This window comes from Staurois parvus, unplaced genomic scaffold (assembly GCF_062004578.1).
Source record: "Staurois parvus isolate SC_StPar_1 unplaced genomic scaffold, SC_StPar_1.0 ptg000634l, whole genome shotgun sequence".
In the NCBI taxonomy this organism is placed as follows: Eukaryota; Metazoa; Chordata; class Amphibia; order Anura; family Ranidae; genus Staurois; species Staurois parvus.
The window spans coordinates 2,175,081-2,192,519 of NW_028318430.1; the positions used below are offsets into that span (position 1 = coordinate 2,175,081).

At 40.8% G+C, this 17,439-nt stretch overlaps 1 pseudogene; it reads right to left on the reverse strand.

Annotated features, from left to right (window-relative positions):
* Positions 1 to 4,971: 4,971 nt before the first annotated feature.
* On the reverse strand, positions 4,972 to 5,087 carry LOC149449221 (U2 spliceosomal RNA; annotated as a pseudogene).
* Positions 5,088 to 17,439: the final 12,352 nt, after the last annotated feature.

A 17,439-nucleotide genomic window follows, 5' to 3' on the forward strand; every position in this document is an offset into this window, starting at 1 on the left:
GTAGGGCGGAGCTTGATTGATGTGACGTCATTACGTTTTTGGCAGCCAGCTATTGCGCATGTGCTGAGTAGCCAGGCTCTTTTATGTGATTGCTGTTATGCTGTTGATGCTGGTGTCGGCTGGGACACCTCTTGAGTAAGTGCAATGAGTACCTAATAAAGGAATTGGTTTTTATAATATTGCACCATGAAGTCTTTCTGTTTCTCCCGAGTGCTTGGCATTTCCCCCCATGGATACGATTGAAGGTGGTCTTTTCTTTTGAAGAAGTGGATTTCCGATTAAATTACAAAGTTTCTGATCCTGTTATTTGATCGATGAGGATCGGTGTGTTGCTGAGTTTTCGCTTCTGAAAATATATTTATGGATGATCTGCCATCACATTATCAAGGTTTTTGGTGAAATTCTTCAAGTTTAGACACTTTTTTTGCACAAAAAGTTTTTTTGCACTTTTTTGTGGTATTGGCATATATATATTTTTCTGGACTTATGATTTGATGATTTTTTTTATATATATATTTTTTTTAAAGATGGTACAGTGGCTCTCTCAAGTCCAGTTAGGTGTTCCTTGGTTTGATGTTAAAACGAGAACTATCAACTTTTGGAACAGTCTTTTTTTCTCTGATATCAAGTAGGTGTTGTCAGAGACCATCTGAACAACTAAGTGGTTGAGGAGTGGCAATGGGGTTGTCAACGTGTTTGTCACTGTATCATGGCTTTCCCTTACACACAGTTTTATGCTAATATTATTATCTTCCAATATGTACAGGTTGCATTCTGGAAATGGATAGAACCTTGTTCAGCATTATATTTCACATCCAGGGATACTAAATACAGAGTATATCGGATAATCCTGTGACCCAGGAGGTAGGAGACTGCTATCTCACCCTCTATATGTGCTCGCTTAGTCATGTATGACCTCGATTTGTTCGGTATGATATCCCCCATTCAAATATATACTTAAAGTGTTACTAAACCCAGGACCCTGCATTCACTATATCTGGTCTCCTACAGTACAAATGTACAGAACATGGAAATTCAATTATTTTAATAAATATAAACTGCAAAATACCTTTTCTCATCAGCAGTATATAGCAGCCTTGTGACTTCTTTCAGTGTCCAGCTGAGCACTGGTTAAAGCTTGTAGGAGGAGTTTTCATTATTTTCTCACTGCCCTATGAGATTGCATAACCCCTGACCCTCTGTCTGGACAGTGCTGATTGGCTCTGTGCTGATCACATGCACCCTCCCAAGAAAAAGAAAAATTTTTTAGCAATAAACACCTAACCGAGCATGTGCAGAGTGTCCCCGAAGCTGTGTTCTATCAGGAGATGAACTGGGGAACATGGAAGAAGGGGTGGATCAGAGAAGACAGGATCAAACATCATTTTAACACAATGCAGAGGATTAACCCCTCAAGTTCCACAGTGAGTATAACAGAATAGGTGGGTCCAACAGAGGTTTCATCATCTGGTTGCCAACATCCCAAAAGTTAGAGTACCAAAAATATGTTCCCCTTTGGAATGTTTCACCATGGCGGGCTTGTTTTGTACTTTAGGATACAGGTGAGTATTGGCTGCCCCCTTATTCTGAGGATTGTGTATTATCTGCCATCTAGTATGTACTATCGATAAACAATTTGTTTTAGAGAGAGATACGGGAGTGAGGGAGTCTCTGTTTTGCATAATGATTTATTCCATCATGGAGTGTCTTTACAGTAGTGCTGTATTATACACTTAGTCACTACCACATTTCAGTCCTTATAATAACATAGTTTTTGACGGGAGTCTCCATATTTACTTATATCCAGGCCACTTGGCATGCTTTCCTTATTATGAGATCTGTGCTGCCTGATTGGAACAATGTGCAGATATTTGGCATCAGCTGTGGTATGCATTTTAATGTAATTTTGTTTTGTGCCCTCTTCTCTAGATACAAACCTCTACCTATTGATATCTATTCATAAGATTTTTCTATTCTTATCTACCTTTTGACTAACAATGCACATGATTTAGTAATTGTATATTTTTCCTTTTATAGATCGTTCCTTGGCTTCATAGCCTTATACCTGGTTCTGCTGTCTTTTTGGGGGATCCCAGTGTGAGAAATTTCTGAGGGTTCCCTATCCTCCCCCTAAGCTACTTTTCCATCTAGCCTTGGATGCATCAAGGTTTTGATGGTGAACACACTAACAGGATACCTTTTTGCTTTTTGTAACTGTGGCGAGCAAATCTGTATAAGGATGTTGGATGGTATGTAATGTGGATGCATGTTTCTGATTCTGCTGTTCCCAATAGTATAATCATAGATTCTCATTGATACCCACTGAATTCTATAGAATGTCCCTTGGCCATCCCCCCTCTTCAGTTTACCCCTGAAGAAAGACTGAGTTCTGAAACACGTTGGGTCCCTAGCTGAAGTCTACTCGCCTTGGTCCACAGAAAAGGGAGAACAATATACTATATCTTACAGCAAGTTAACAGGCTCTTTTGCAACTATCTTTATGTGTGATTTCAATGTTTGCACAATGTGTTAATCCAATGATGTTTTAAGTCTTTGTAATAAAATAATTCATGTGTTTATGCAATTTTGTTTGTGTTGCCTTAAATGTCCCAGTACATTCCAAAGCGGAACATATTTTCGGTACAGTGAGTATAACAAGCATGGTTTGCTGCATATACAGACTGATTTTACTGTTGTGGGTTAAGTAAAACTTTAATATTAATATGTTTTGCTCCTGTATGAAATTATGAATCTGTGTGGATTTTGTTAAGTTGTGAATTGGGCAAAAGGTCAAACAATTCCAGGAAAAGGGGCAAAGGGTAAGATTCCTTAACAGTGATTTGGCGAAGACCACAATAGTCTATACATGGGCAGAGTCCACCATCTTTTTTCTCAACAAAGAAGAATCCAGCCCTCACTGGAGAGGAAGAGGGACTAATAAAGCCTCTCTCGAAGTTGTCCTGAAGGTATTCCTACACAGATCTTTGTTCTGGCTATGACAAGGGATACAGGTGAAACTCGAAAAATTAGAATATTGTGCAAAAGTTCATTTATTTCAGTAATGCAACTTAAAAGGTGAAACTAATATGTGAGATAGACTCATTACATGCAAAGCAAGATAGTTCAAGCTGTGATTTGTCATAATTATGATGATTATGGCTTACAGCTCATGAAAACGCCAAATCCACATTCTCAGAAAATTAGAATATTACATGCAATCAATAAAACAAGGACTGTACATAGAACAATATCGGACCTCTGAAAAGTATAAGCATGCATATGTACTCAGTACTTGGTTTGGGCCCCTTTTGCAGCAATTACTGCCTCAATGCGGCGTGGCATGGAAGCTATCAGCCTGTGGCACTGCTGAGGTGTTATGGAAGACCAGGATGCTTCAATAGCGGCCTTCAGTGCTTCTGCATTGTTCGGTCTCTCATCTTTCTCTTGGCAATGCCCCATAGATTCTCTATGGAGTTCAGGTCAGGTGAGTTTGCTGGCCAATCAAGCACAGTAATCCCACGGTCATTGAACCAGGTTTTGATGCTTTTTCCAGTGTGGGCAGGTGCCAAGTCCTGCTGGAAAATGAAGTCAGCATTCCCATAAAGCTCATCTGTGGAAGGAAGCATGAAGTGCTCCAAAATCTCCTGGTAGATGGCTGCATTGACCCTGGACTTAATGAAGCACAGTGGACCAACACCAGCAGATGACATGGCTCCCCAAATCAACACAGACTGTGGAAACTTCACACTGGACTTCAAGCATCTTGCAGTGTGTGCCTTTCCATTCTTCCTCCATACTCTGGGTCCTTGGTTTCCAAATGAGATGCAAATGTTTCTCTCATCACAAAAGAGGACTTTGGAACACTGAGCAACAGACCAGGTCTGTTTTTCTTTAGCTCAGGTAAGACGCTTCTGACGTTGTTTGTTGTTCAGGAGCGGCTTGACAAGAGGAATACGACATTTGAAGCCCATGTCCAGGATCCGTCTGTGTGTGGTGGCTCTTGATGCACTGACTTCAGCCTCAGTCTACTTCTTGTGAAAGTCCCCAACACTTTTGAATGGCCTTTTCCTGACAATCCTCTCCCGGCTGCGGTCATCCCTGTTGCTTGTGCACCTTTTTCTTCCACACTTTTCCCTTTTTTTTAAGTCCGCAAACGTGCAAACTACAACGAAAAAAACCCGTAAGTGATCACAAAAAAAGTGCAAGTGCGAACACCACACGAAAAAGTGCACTTAGGGGTGTGTTTGTCCTACCCCCGAAAGGGTTGGACCGTTCGCCTGATCCCCCGGGGCACGAAGCTCCTGACAGGGACAAGGTTCCCATTTGGTCCTCCTGGCCAAAAGGCCTGGTGGACCACCGTTCCTTATGCCCAGCCGAAGCCGGACATCCAGTACTAGGCAAGGGGGTTCTCCCGAAGAGAAAACCCCCTAGGGATCAGGGGAGGAAGGAACCGTATGGCCACACATCCTCCCCCTAGACTTCAGGTAAGGCCCGAGGACCCACACCCTCCATCCGTGAAAAACACACACATAAGAACAGAAAAAGTGACAAAACGTGGGAGTGGTAAATAAATAGAAAATAAAAAAGTGGTACCGTGCCTAATAGTGCACAGACCAGGCCCTGAGGCCTGTAGCAAAAATTGCCCCGGACTTAGCCAAAAGACCTGGTCCTTAGGGCGCTGTGCAAAAAGAAGTGAAAAACAGTGGCCATGTGTCATCTTCACACCGTGGGGTCCCACACCCAAGTGTTACTAGTGACACCCCTGGGAGCGTCTTCCCCAGGGGGCACTGAGTTTGCGGACTTTTTGCGTCCCCAGCCCCAGGCCAGACCAAGGTAGATCCGTCCAAATCAGGAGGTACTGGGTCTTTCCAGTCTTCCCAGAGGAATTACTCCCAAGGCCCCAGAACGAATCATGGCGCTCCCTGGTTTCTGTCCCTCCGGTACTAGCCTTCCGGACCCCCATCATACCAGTGAGGGTACTATACAACAACCATCCCCGCAAAGCTAGAATGGTCGGGAGCACCCCCACTGGACACTGATAAGAACAGATACTACACTTGATCTTAGCCAAAAGGCCGAGAAGCGATCTTCCACATAACATTTTATTAATGTGCTTCGATACAGCACTTTGGGAACATCCAACTTCTTTTGCAATTACCTTTTGAGGCTTTCCCTCCTTATGGAGAGTGTCAGTGATGGTTTTCTTCACAACTGTCAGGTCAGCAGTCTTTCCCATGATTGTGATTCCTACTGAACCAGACTGAGAGATCATTTAAAGGCTCAGGAACCCTTTGCAGGTGTTATGGCTTAATTAGCTGATTAGAGTGGTACACTTTGAGCCGAGAATATTGCACCTTTTCATAATATTCTAATTTTCTGAGATTGTGGATTTGGGGTTTTCATGAGCTGTAACCATAATCATCACAATTATGACAAATCACGGCTTGAACTATCTTGCTTTGCATGTAATGAGTCTATCTCATCTATTAGTTTCACCTTTTAAGTTGCATTACTGAAATAAATGAACTTTTGCACGATAGTCTAATTTTTTGAGTTTCACCTGTATGTCTTTCCTTTTGGAATATTCGCCCCCAGGATCAGGTTAATTGTACAGTCAAAAGAACGATGTGGGGGCAGTAGCTCAGCTCTCTTTTTCCAAAAGACATCTGCAAAGTTGTGGTATTCCTGTGGCAAGGTGGGAGGTATGGACACAGAATCAAAAAAACTGTGAGATAGTCTTTTGGGACCAAGTATACAGTTCTGCTGGCATCATGTGCCCCAGGAGGCTGATTCCCCATTAAGCCAATTAAACGAAGGGTTGTGTAGTTACAACCACGGATATCCAAGCATTACAGGCACAAATGGAGAATCAATAAGAGATTAATTTCCTCTTAATGGAGGGCACCAACCTGTAGGGTGACCATAGTGGTCTTGAACTCCACCATGGCTCTTCCTAACGGTTGTCCATTTACTGTGGTGATACTCAGGGGTCTTGGCTTGGGGACAAAATGAATGTTGTTTTCCTTGGCAAAAGTCTGGTTCAGGAATATACCTGCTGCTCCAGAATCCACAAAATCCTCACAGGATACCAAGTTTAAAGCCAAAAAAAAGTTATGGGTACTTTGAGCTTAGTTTTGGAGGAAGGATTGGCAGGGTCTAGCATAGCTGTTCCAACTTGGGTTAGACCCTTCCTTTTTACTGGACGGGTAGGGCAAGAGGATTATGTGTGTCCTATCAGTCCACAATAGAGACATAGGCCCAATGAGCATCTCCTTTGTTTCTCTGCTTCAGTCAGCTGGAGATGGCTGATGTCCATGGGCTCTGCAGGTGTCATGGGCTCAAGAGACGTTCTGGGTTTAGACTTGTGCAGTGTTTGAAAGGTAGGAGTCAACTGATACACTAGCCGTAGCATGCGAGTCCGTGATTTCTCCTGACACCTTTCATAGAAGCGGACATCCAGATGGAAACACAGCTCTATGAACTTTTCAAGATCTGGCAGATCCTTATACACCAGTTCATCTTTATAGAGATCAGTGAGATCTTTGCGAAAAGCTACACAAAGAACATCAGAATCCCACTTAGTTTCAGCAGCCAGGGTGCGAAATTCTACAGCATATTGTGTGACAATTTTAGTAACTTGCTGTATGTCCAAAAGTGAGCATTCAGGTGCAGAAACTCTGTCAGGTTTGCCAAATACAGTCTGAAATGAGGACAGTAACTTATCCACATTCTGCAGCAAAGGATCATTGCGTTCCAGTTAAGGAGAGACCCATGCCAGTGCCTTCCCCTTTAAAAAAAGAGATTATAAAATCACTCTGGCAGAAGCTGTGCTGAATTTCCCAGAGTTATTGTGGAAGTGCAAAGAGCAAATGTTCAGAAAGCCTCTGCAATCTTCAATATCGCCTCTCAACTTTTCAGGCAGAGGGAGTTCAGGAGGCACTAAAGGGGCAGCTTGGACTGGAGCAGGAGTGGGAGTCTGAAATGATTCAGAGGATGCCAGCAGCAATGATTTTATCACAGCAGTCAGTGTGTCCAGTTTAGTATGCAGAGAAGTAAGATGCAATTCATGAGTGTCAAGCAATTGTCCCTTATGCAAAATAGACCAACTTTTATTCAGCGTCTCTGTATATAAAACACCCAGTAGTGCTGATATCTTCTTAATGAGTATTCTTCTTCCACAAGTGACAAAAATGCTCTTCCTCCACTTAGTACCCTCGAAAAAATATAAATCTCATATAGTGCATTATCTACAACGCATGATATCCAACATAGCAAAATGCATTTACAAAAACTGTGCTAATGCATGCAAAAATCACTCCACCGTGTGTGCACCTCTAACCATCTGTCACCCTTACTCTTACCCTCTCATAAATTAGAAAAAGCTTCCACAAAGTCCACCTTCCTTCATGGTTAGGCTCCAAAATCCGTCTACCTTCGCATAGGAAATATACCTCCAAAGGAATCGCATATAGTGTTATAACTTTAAAAATACTTTCACTCTGCTCATGCTCCCCTCGTAACAAACTCCTAGTGCTAGTGAACACACTGACTGCCACCTCCTATCTTATGCACCTTAACAGACGATAAAGTCCACTTGCTTAGAAAAGGGAGGCTCTTCTCACTTTACAGATCATCCAGTTCTCAATGGCATCATAACATGTAGCAAAGTACAACCAACATAGTGTAGTAGGCAATGGTAGGGATATAGCTTCTTTAATAATCAAATTGTGCTTACAAGAAAGACAAGGTGTCTCAGCATGTGTAGAAATGTCAAACAGTATAAAAAACCTTTTCCAAAATGGCCACTCCGTAACTTGTGGTTTACGTCTGGCGTCACGCCTGACGCATTTCGTCACTTCCGACTTCATATTGTCACTTAAAAATGTTTTTTACCTTAGTGCAAACAATGCATTAAGGAAAAAAAGTTTTTAGGTTCAGTATCACTTTAAGGCAGAAAGACCCAAGTTCAACCTTGGGCACATGGCATGCACAACTTTTTATCAATGAACGCCCCTTTGCATTGGCAGTTTTTGGTAAAGGCGAACTAACCCTTAAAGCTTTTCAATACACCTTTCTAGGCATAAATGTTGGAGTTTAAGTGACACTTTTTACTGGCTAACTTAAGGTAGAACTATAGGCAAAAGTTTTTTTTTTTCATTTTGGATAGAGCAAGGGTGAGATATAACCTCTATTAGATTTGTTTTCACCATCTGTGTCCCATTGGGGAGATTTCCCTTCACTTCCTGACCCTTAGCCAAACAGGAGGAAAGGAAATCCCTGCAAAATAAGGGAATTTCTTGGGAACCCCAGGTCAAAAGAACTAGTGTCCCCATTGGAAAATGTCCCCTGTATTACTTTTCTGCGCACAACCCAAAATTTGGGATTTTCTTTTACTTTCAATGATAATGGTAAACAGGACAAATAGTTTGAATCTCCTCAGCAGGGGCACAGACAGCAATAAAACCTGACAAGCATTTTAATCTTTCTGCACACTATCCAAAACAAAAAAAGTTTTGTCTTTAGTTATACTTTAAGGTATTAAGGATGCAAGCAATCACTTAAACGTCAAACTTTCTGCTATAATTGATTGCTAACATGGTACATTACTCTGCTACCGCAATTTACCTTCCTAGTAAGCAAGGTTCCTGGTGCACAAATGCATGATGATATTGCAATGTAGTAAAGTCATGAAGATGAAGAACAAACTATTCCTTCGAATCAGTTTATTGTTGGAAGAAAAGCATATGGCTAGTGCCATCATGTAAATGGACCGGCGGCTGCTATTTAAAAATTTTAAAAGAAATGTCAAACACAAAATCTCCTGCCACTACTCTAAACTTTTTTCATTACTCAAAAATGAAATTGATTATCTTTCTGCCAAGAAATTGGATCTTCATCATTGAGCATGCAAAAGACAGGAACTTCATGCATTGAAAATGTTTAAAAAACTTGATATTAGGCACAACAGGATCTGATGTAAAGAGTATGTAATTCTGATGTTAGGACCATTACTCTAGGGACACTTTAAACACATATTCCCCTGGATGCTACATAAAAGTTTATGTGGAGGATAAAAAAGGCATTTGCCTAGAGCAGCATTTTTTCAAGGGGGCAGCGGCATTTTTCAGGGGCGCATCGCCGCCCCCCGAAAGAAGGGATGGAAGAAAGGACACACGCAACATGGGGACCAGGTGGGATCTGAGAGAGGCTGCAGGCTGCTTGATGGTGTATGTAGAGCCTGACTCTTGTTCTGGAGCTGTGAAGGTGAGGGTCTTCTCTCATGCCAGGGTGGGGGGGGGGGTTGCTTGTGTATGAGGGGTGGTGGTAGTGGTAGGCTCTCTCGGGTGGGGTGGAGGGCTGGTGTTGTTGGTCAATGTCAGGCTATTATCGTGGGGGAGGGGGGCGTTTGTCAGTGTCAGGGCCTCTCCATGGGGGGCAGTTTATGTGTTGCCTAGGGCAGTACGAAACCTAAACACACCAGTGGTAGTAGGTAAGGGGCTGTGCTAGGGATTTGACACTTTCTGGAGTCATTCAACTTTATAGCAAGCTCAAAAGCATAATGCAAATGAATACAAAAACAAACATAAATGGGAAGGAAAATAATTCTGTTAGGCATTAAATATACTTTATGTGCTTGTTGGTAGGTGTAAGTACCCCTTTTATTGTTGTCCTTCCTTGTAGTGATGTAGTGGGTGGATTTAGTACCGCTTTATTTACCAGCTGTAGGTGGGACCCAGTGTAGATATGATATGGGAACGGGACACCCCCTGACCAGCATAATGTAGACTATGCACTACTGGAGAAAGAGAGTCCTCTGCAGGGCTGAACCACGGGGTATCCATAGCCTGACCCTTGTCTAGCAGGTTTTTTGGCTTGGTTTAGAATGGGTTTGGGGCCTATTGGAATCTCCCTTTGTATGAGGGCAAGGTATACCCTGTGTGAGTCACATCTGTGAAGGAAGACTGTAACTTCTGGGGAGGATGGTTGAGTTGACAGAGTGTGATGATATCAAGTGCTCTGCATTAAAGGGATTACTGTCAAGAAGTCATAAAATGATGTATGGTGTTCTACACTAGAGACTGCTGTCAGGAAGTCCTGAACTGTCTATTGGCTTGTGAAGAAATGTAATTGTGCCAGTGTGAGTTACACAGATGTTGCAGCAAAAAGTTAAATGAAAAGGCCTTTGAAGTGAACGTTCTTATATTCCGGTTAACCAGCCTCAGGCTAGGAATATGTAAGAGAGTGGGCCTCAAGCCAGGAAGAGTGTGACACAATATGGTGGAATATCTCCAAACAACAGGTAGGTAACTAGTCCATCCAAGAAGAAGCAGGGCAGGTCCAGAGTCAGCATGGCGTGAACAACTGCCGACATGCTTTTTTCACATTTGTAGCCAAATTGGGATAACAGCTGCTTTGAATTTGTTTCATGCCCCCATACACAGAGCATAATCTAAAAAAATTAAAAACAGCGCTCCAGAAATTTTAAATCCTATATAGTTCTTTGTTTTTTGGGGGGGCTGGGGAGCTGTGTTTGGCAAAATTAACCCGTGTGTGTACTGTCCTGACAAATATTATCTCATCAGTTGTAAACTAGTGTTGAACGCTGTCTGTCCTAACAAAAAGTTAAACAATTCTCTGTGGCACATCAAAGGGAATTCGATTCAGACAGTCCCCAACCTTTCTATTGGGAGATCACAGTTCATGAGAAATTCTTGCAGTCGACTTTTTAGGTATGCTGTGCGAATGGGAACAAATAACAAACACATAGTGGAGATTTCTCAAATTTGACTGCAAAAATGGAAATACACTTTAGGGCAGGTCGTCACTGTAAATAGTAGGGGAACCCATTATTTACCCAGAAACTCCTGTGGGTGTGAGTGCTACAGGCATTAAAGAACAGTCACAAATAGGTATGTGCACAAAACTCCAGTTTTTTTTATATGAAAGACTGCCCTGTAAGGGAGAGTCTGTCCTGTTAGAGACAATATGCTAAGTGAGAGAACTTCTTGTTTGAAGGAGACTGCTATGTTAGAGATTAGACTGTCATATATGAGTCTGCCCTGTTATGGAAAGACTGTCCAGTTTTCAAATGTCTGACATTTTAAAAAGAAAATGCAATTTAAGAGATTGCCCTGTTAGAAAGAGTCTAACCAGTTCCCTGTTGGAGAGAGTATTTTATATTAGGTCATAAGATAGACCATGTGAGTAAAAAAGGGGTGTGTATGTGCAAATAAGTATGTATGTAGGGCAGGCCATAGACGAGTCGAAAACCGAATATTCTGTTGATCGAATGAAAAATGTGCCATCATTTGTTTAATTTTTTCGAAATAAAACCCAGCATGTTGGATTAGGCACTTTCAATTGTGACCAGGGGCGGACTGGCAACTCATGGGGCCCCCGGGCAATAGGGGATCATGGAGCCCCTGTGTCCTTGCTCAAACTCAAAAAAGCCTATGAAAAAGGTACCAGGGGCATCTCTTGGGGCCCCCTACTGACCCCGGGCCCTCGGGCAGTGCCCGAGTTTCCAAATGGTCAGTCCGCCCCTGATTGTGACACAAAAATCGCATGTTGCAGCTGGCACACTAATGATGTGAAGAATGAGCTATCAAGAATTTTAGCTCACTTTTCTATGGCCAGTTTAAGAAAGGTATGTATTACTTGGTGGGACTTTTTAAGTAGTACACTCTGCTCTTCCATCTGAATAAATAGCCACCATTGTAATGTGGAGAGAAGGTTCTGGAGCATTTATCAACTCTGATCAACTATGCAGTTATGCAAACAATTGCTGTATTAATAGAGAACAGATAAAGCAATACTTGCAACCCACCTTGCAACTTGAAACCCAGATCTCACAATCAATCTCCCCTGGGGCAGACATGGGAGTCAAATATATCAGGGATGATCTCAGAATGAAGACTGAAATGTATCATATGCATAAATGTTGGTTATAGGTGTAAATCTAAAGCTATATGACTCCCATATATCCTACAACTATTAAACCTATACCCACAAGATTAAGTATTCGGGACATGTACAGCTTATATATTTTAAAATCACAGAAGTGTGCAATGTCACAACCATACTTCAAATGGTGGATAAAGTAGATATGGAAACGATAAGTAAACCACAGCACTCCCCTAATTGGTTAGTATAAAGTAACCTCCAGATTTTTACACCATCCAATATCTACAAAAATCCCCAAAAGAAAAGGAAATAAGGAATCTGTGATACTATAAATATTAAAACATGAGGAGAAGGAAGGTTTTTTTGACCAAAACACAGCTAATTCATGTCTAATCATTTGGCTTATTCTCTTTTCTGTCAAACTACCAATACAACACCGTATGCAGACATTGGACTGGCTAACAATGCACAGTGCAGTACAATAAAGTAGCTGGAATAGACCAATGCTCAATTGCTGGATGTAAAAACCTTAAAATGTGGGATCCATTGTTTCTTTGGTAATTTTTAAAAATCCCACTTTTAAACCTGATACACTGCAGTCATTACCTGAAATATGTGCTTAGTCAAGCAATTTTGATAATTTATATAAAAAGATGCAAAAGTCAAATAAGATATAATAAAACTGCTTCTTTACTTAAACTGGCCATAGACTGATCTAAATTCAGCTGGTTCAGCAGGGACAGGTTGAATTTCAATCAGTGTGTGGCCATTACTGTTCAACAGAAGTTAAATATCAGATCAGCTTCTGTTGAACCAACATGCTGGAAAACATTTGTCGATCAATGGTTGCAGCCTCTAATCAGTGTAATTTGACAGCACAGGGTGCAGCAATCAGGATATGCCCCAGCTTTGGGGATTACCCTATCCACCTCAGTTATTTTGACAGAGGAATCTGTTTTTTTTCCCATTCAGCCCATGTGTGAATGAAAATAGTTACTGACCTATGGTCAGCTTTACACTGTGGTCACTCATTTCTGTGCACATACAAACAATACAGTAGTGGAGGCCACCTAGGTGTTCAGTTTTCATAGGTCTGAAATCTTTACTCCTCAGAATCCTTGTATACAGTAGATAATGAGGCAACAGTGATGATTCCAAGTAAAGAGTTAACCGAAACTGCTCTTACAGTATTTCTCCTAAGAACCAACTGTTTACATGCAATTAAGCATTTCACCTCCGTTTCCACCTGGCACAGATGTGATAACGAGAATGCAGCTTCATTCTAAACAGCACCTGTGAGGTTGATACCATAAAATTCTGCAAAACCATGGATGTACAAATGTCGTCCAGCAATGAGTCTATGAACTAAGCTGAAATGAGAAAACTTCCTAAGCTGTTCACCCACGTTACCACAATGTCCTTTTTTGTAGCAGGATTGTCAATGATACATTTTAGAGGCTCCCAATTTACTCGGTTAGAAAGAAAAACAGAAGGAAAAAAAAATCAATCATCTGTGAGGTTGAGTTACTAAAACTGCAGAGTGCAAAATCTGGTGCAGCTCTGCATGGAAACCAGTCAGCTTCCAGTTTTTTTTGTCAAAGCTTAATTAAACAAGCTGAAGTGAGAAGCTGGTGAACATGCACAGCTGAACCAGATTTTGCATTCTCCAGTTTTAGTAAAGCCGTGCATACATGGGTCGATTTCTGAAAGAATTTTCTTTCGAAAATCTTTCTCTAAGAATTTTCATTCAAATTTCGCACCATTAGTGGGCCACAGCAACTTATTTTTTTGAAAAACGATTTAATTCTAATCAATAATGGGAGTATTGTGCGAGAAATGTAATTGAAAAAGAAATGAGCATGAGTTGTGACCTGGAAAGAGAAGAAAATTCTTGGCCACGAAAATGATTTTCTGTAGCAACATGAGGTGAAATTAAAGGCTTGGTTGGTTGGTGGCCGCACGAGTTCCCTGGTACCCCGTGGTGAAATGATACAGCATCACAGACGCGTTTGGGATCTCACTCTTAAACGCACACATGCCCCCCAATTTCACTCGCATGTCCCTTTGTGGCTTAATCCTGGGCTCTCTGAGCTTCTCACCATCCCAGACCCTGAGCAATGGTCATCTAGGGGTGTGCTATATCTACACCAGGTGATCACGCCCAATGGGCCCAAAACATTTCAATATTTGAAAGAAGAATTTGTTTTCCCCAATCCCATGTTATTTAGATATCTTCAACTTTGTCATCCTTTAAGAGCTCAACTTGGAGGGGAGTTCCCACGTATCTGGTCTTTGACTTTGTTTGAGGTGATTATGGGATCCGAGCCCACAAAATTGATCTCTGCTTTGTATGCAGCTCTACGGGCCAATGCTGTGTCTGAGGTGGTATCTAGGGCCAAATCTCATTGGGATCATGACATAGACCACATGGATTTGGAAACTTGGGATGAGGTGTTGGAAAACGTAAAACAGGTCTCCCCAAAATTACCTGATAGACTCACCCAACTTTACATCCTACATCGGGCATATCTAGCACCAATATGTGTCTCTCGCTACCGTCCTGACCGTTGCCCTCTCTGCCCACAGTGTTGGATGTCATCTGGTACTTTCATTCATCTCTTGTGGTTCAGACTTTCTGGCTACAAATTATCAAATTTTTGCAGGACCATATGGGCTCACCCCTTCAATTGGATTCTGGAGTGTGCCTGTTTGGCTCCCTCCCAGATATACCTGAGGATAAGTTTTTAATTATTCTCCTCCATGAAACTTTATTCTGTGCACGTGAACTCCTTGCGCGCTACTGGATGCAGACAACCGTTCCTACTTTACAGTTATGGTTATCGGAGGTCAACTCTACTGTACCATTTAAGAAGCTTATTTATGCTCACAGATGATGCCTCTCGAAATACAAGATTTGGAACAGGTGGCTTTCCTCCTTGGCTACTTAGCTGGCTGAGTGCTTGGGGCAACCCGTTGTGCAATATATTGTGAAGGTTTTGTCCTCAAATCACTACCCTGTTTGTTGTTCTTTCATTGTGACTGTGTGACCCTACCCAGGGTTCTGATCCTGCATTGTGTGGTTATTTCCTGTTGCAATGCCATCACACCCAAGCCTGTATCTGTACATTGTTGCTTTATAATTTATCAGTGTACCATGCGCTATATATGTTGATGTTTATTATCCCCGACCTGAGGGCTTTGATTTGTTTTCTGTCTTTATATTGTCTTCTTTTCCTCCTTTTCCTTATTACTTATCCCTTTTCTTCTCTTTTCTTATTTTTTGCATCATTGTCTGTTGCTTGAATTTTATATATTGTTTTCCTGTTCAATTTGTTCTAATAAAGTTGTTTTTCAAAGTAATAAAAAAAAAAATGCTTGGTTGGTTGAATTTCAAAACCAATGGTGACACCATAGGATTACAAAACCCACAAAATTTCCGATTTCCTAAAGAAAATTTGTACGGAATTCGACTCATGCATGACCTGCATAAATCAACCCCTGTATGTTTATAAATTATGTCAAGATATAAACAGTATAAGGGAAAACAATTGTATTGATGGAGCTAGAGAAATGTACAATTTTGTTGAATTTCCATTTTGTATAGCTTGTTTTTGTTTAACTAATGCAAAGACACTGGAATAGCATGAGCAATAGCATAGGGGCAGGTAAGACAATCATAAGGAAAATAGATATTTTTCTTTCTTTTTGAAGAAGCAATGCTGTTATCAATATGTTTAATGATCAAGACAAGAAAAATGTTTTATTCTATAGTTTCCTATGTAATTAACCACTTCAATACTGGTCACTTTTGCCCCCTTCCTGCCCAGCCAGTTTTCAGCTTTTAATTCAATGACAATTGTGTGGCCATGCAACACTGTACTTATATGAAATTTTTATCACCTTTTTTTTTTTGTCACACAAATAGAGCTGTCTTTCGGTGATATTTAATCACCAGTTGTTTTTTTATTTTTTGCTAAATAAACGAAAGTTTAAAAAAAAAACAAGTTTTCTTTGTTTCTGTTATGACATTTTGCAAATAAATAATCTTTCTTTATAAATTTAGACCACAATGTATTCTGCTACATTTCTTTGGTGAAAAAACCCCCAAATCAGTGTATATTATTTAATCTGTAGGAATTTTATAGAGTCCAAAAACTATGGTATATATATCAGAAAATCGATCACTCCTGAATTACTGATGGCCTATCTCATTTCTTGAGGCCAGAAAATGCCAGGACATTGCAAATATCCTCCAAATGACCCCTTTTTGTAAAGTAGACAATCAAAGGTATTTAATAAGAGGCATTGCTAGTTTTTTAAAGTTGTAATGTTTTGTCACAATGTTTTGGAAAATGAAGAAATTGAAAAAAATGTTTTTTCACAACTTAAAATTTTTTTTTTACATACTGTCAACAGTACAGTACAGCATCATCATATAGCTGGTGTGGCGGTGATCAGGGACACTGACTGGTGACAATAAGTAAAAAAACCAAACAATTTAATAATTGTTTTTCTTAGTTTTTTTTTGTTTATATACAGTGACCATAGTAACACTGTGCTACACTGAGGGAGGTGGTCAGGATTTTTTTTTCTTTACACATTATGATTGCTTGGAACTGTGAATTTTACTATTAGTTTATGAATGAAAACTATTTATTCAGTGTTTAGCCACAGCTAGTCACCTGGTACAGATGGGCTGTGATTGGCCCAAGTGATCGCTGTGACCAATCACAGAGCTCATCACAATAGTACACAATGAAAGGCATGAATCAGAGCCTTTAACTGTGGCCACAGCGATCACATGGTATCAGCAGTGGGCCGGTACAGTGATCTGACATCAGCTGTGTCTGGTGGACACAGCAGGTGACAGACCGTGACAGAGTGCTCGCAATGCGCGATTCTGTGAGGACATCATATGACATCCTCCGCGAATATAGGGGCACCTGCCCAGCTGTAATTTTACAATAGGCCAGGCAGAAAGGTGTTAAATTATTTGGTGGTGGTCATTTGACAACAGACAGAATCAGCGACCTCTCCAGTGATGGACGCGTTCTTGGAAAGTGTTACGGCTTAAATACACTATTTGTGACTGTAACAAAGAATAAGGGTGAGTCATGACACTAATGAAAGCAACCTCCAATGCACTAGGCCTGATATATGAAAGGAAAATACGCAAGAGCTGACATCAATAACTATGGTAAACTTGCATTGTGTATCTAACAAATGCCATCCTTGAATGTGCATGCCAACAATTTATCTAAATGTAAAAAAAACACATTTACATACTTTGTTGTCAGAGCACACTAACCACATTATTTTAAGCATGTCACAATTTTTTGGTGTATGTTCAGTATCTGGAATGTACACTCACCTCTTAGTAATTTGCCATATGGATGCTGTAGTCATGTGCTCAAATCCACACTTATTGTCACATTGTAAATATAGTAAATATACAGTTTGTTTGCCTGTACTATCAAAGGGCTTCTTACATTAGATTTAATATGTCAAGTTCCATGTGCCTGTGACTGATGATAG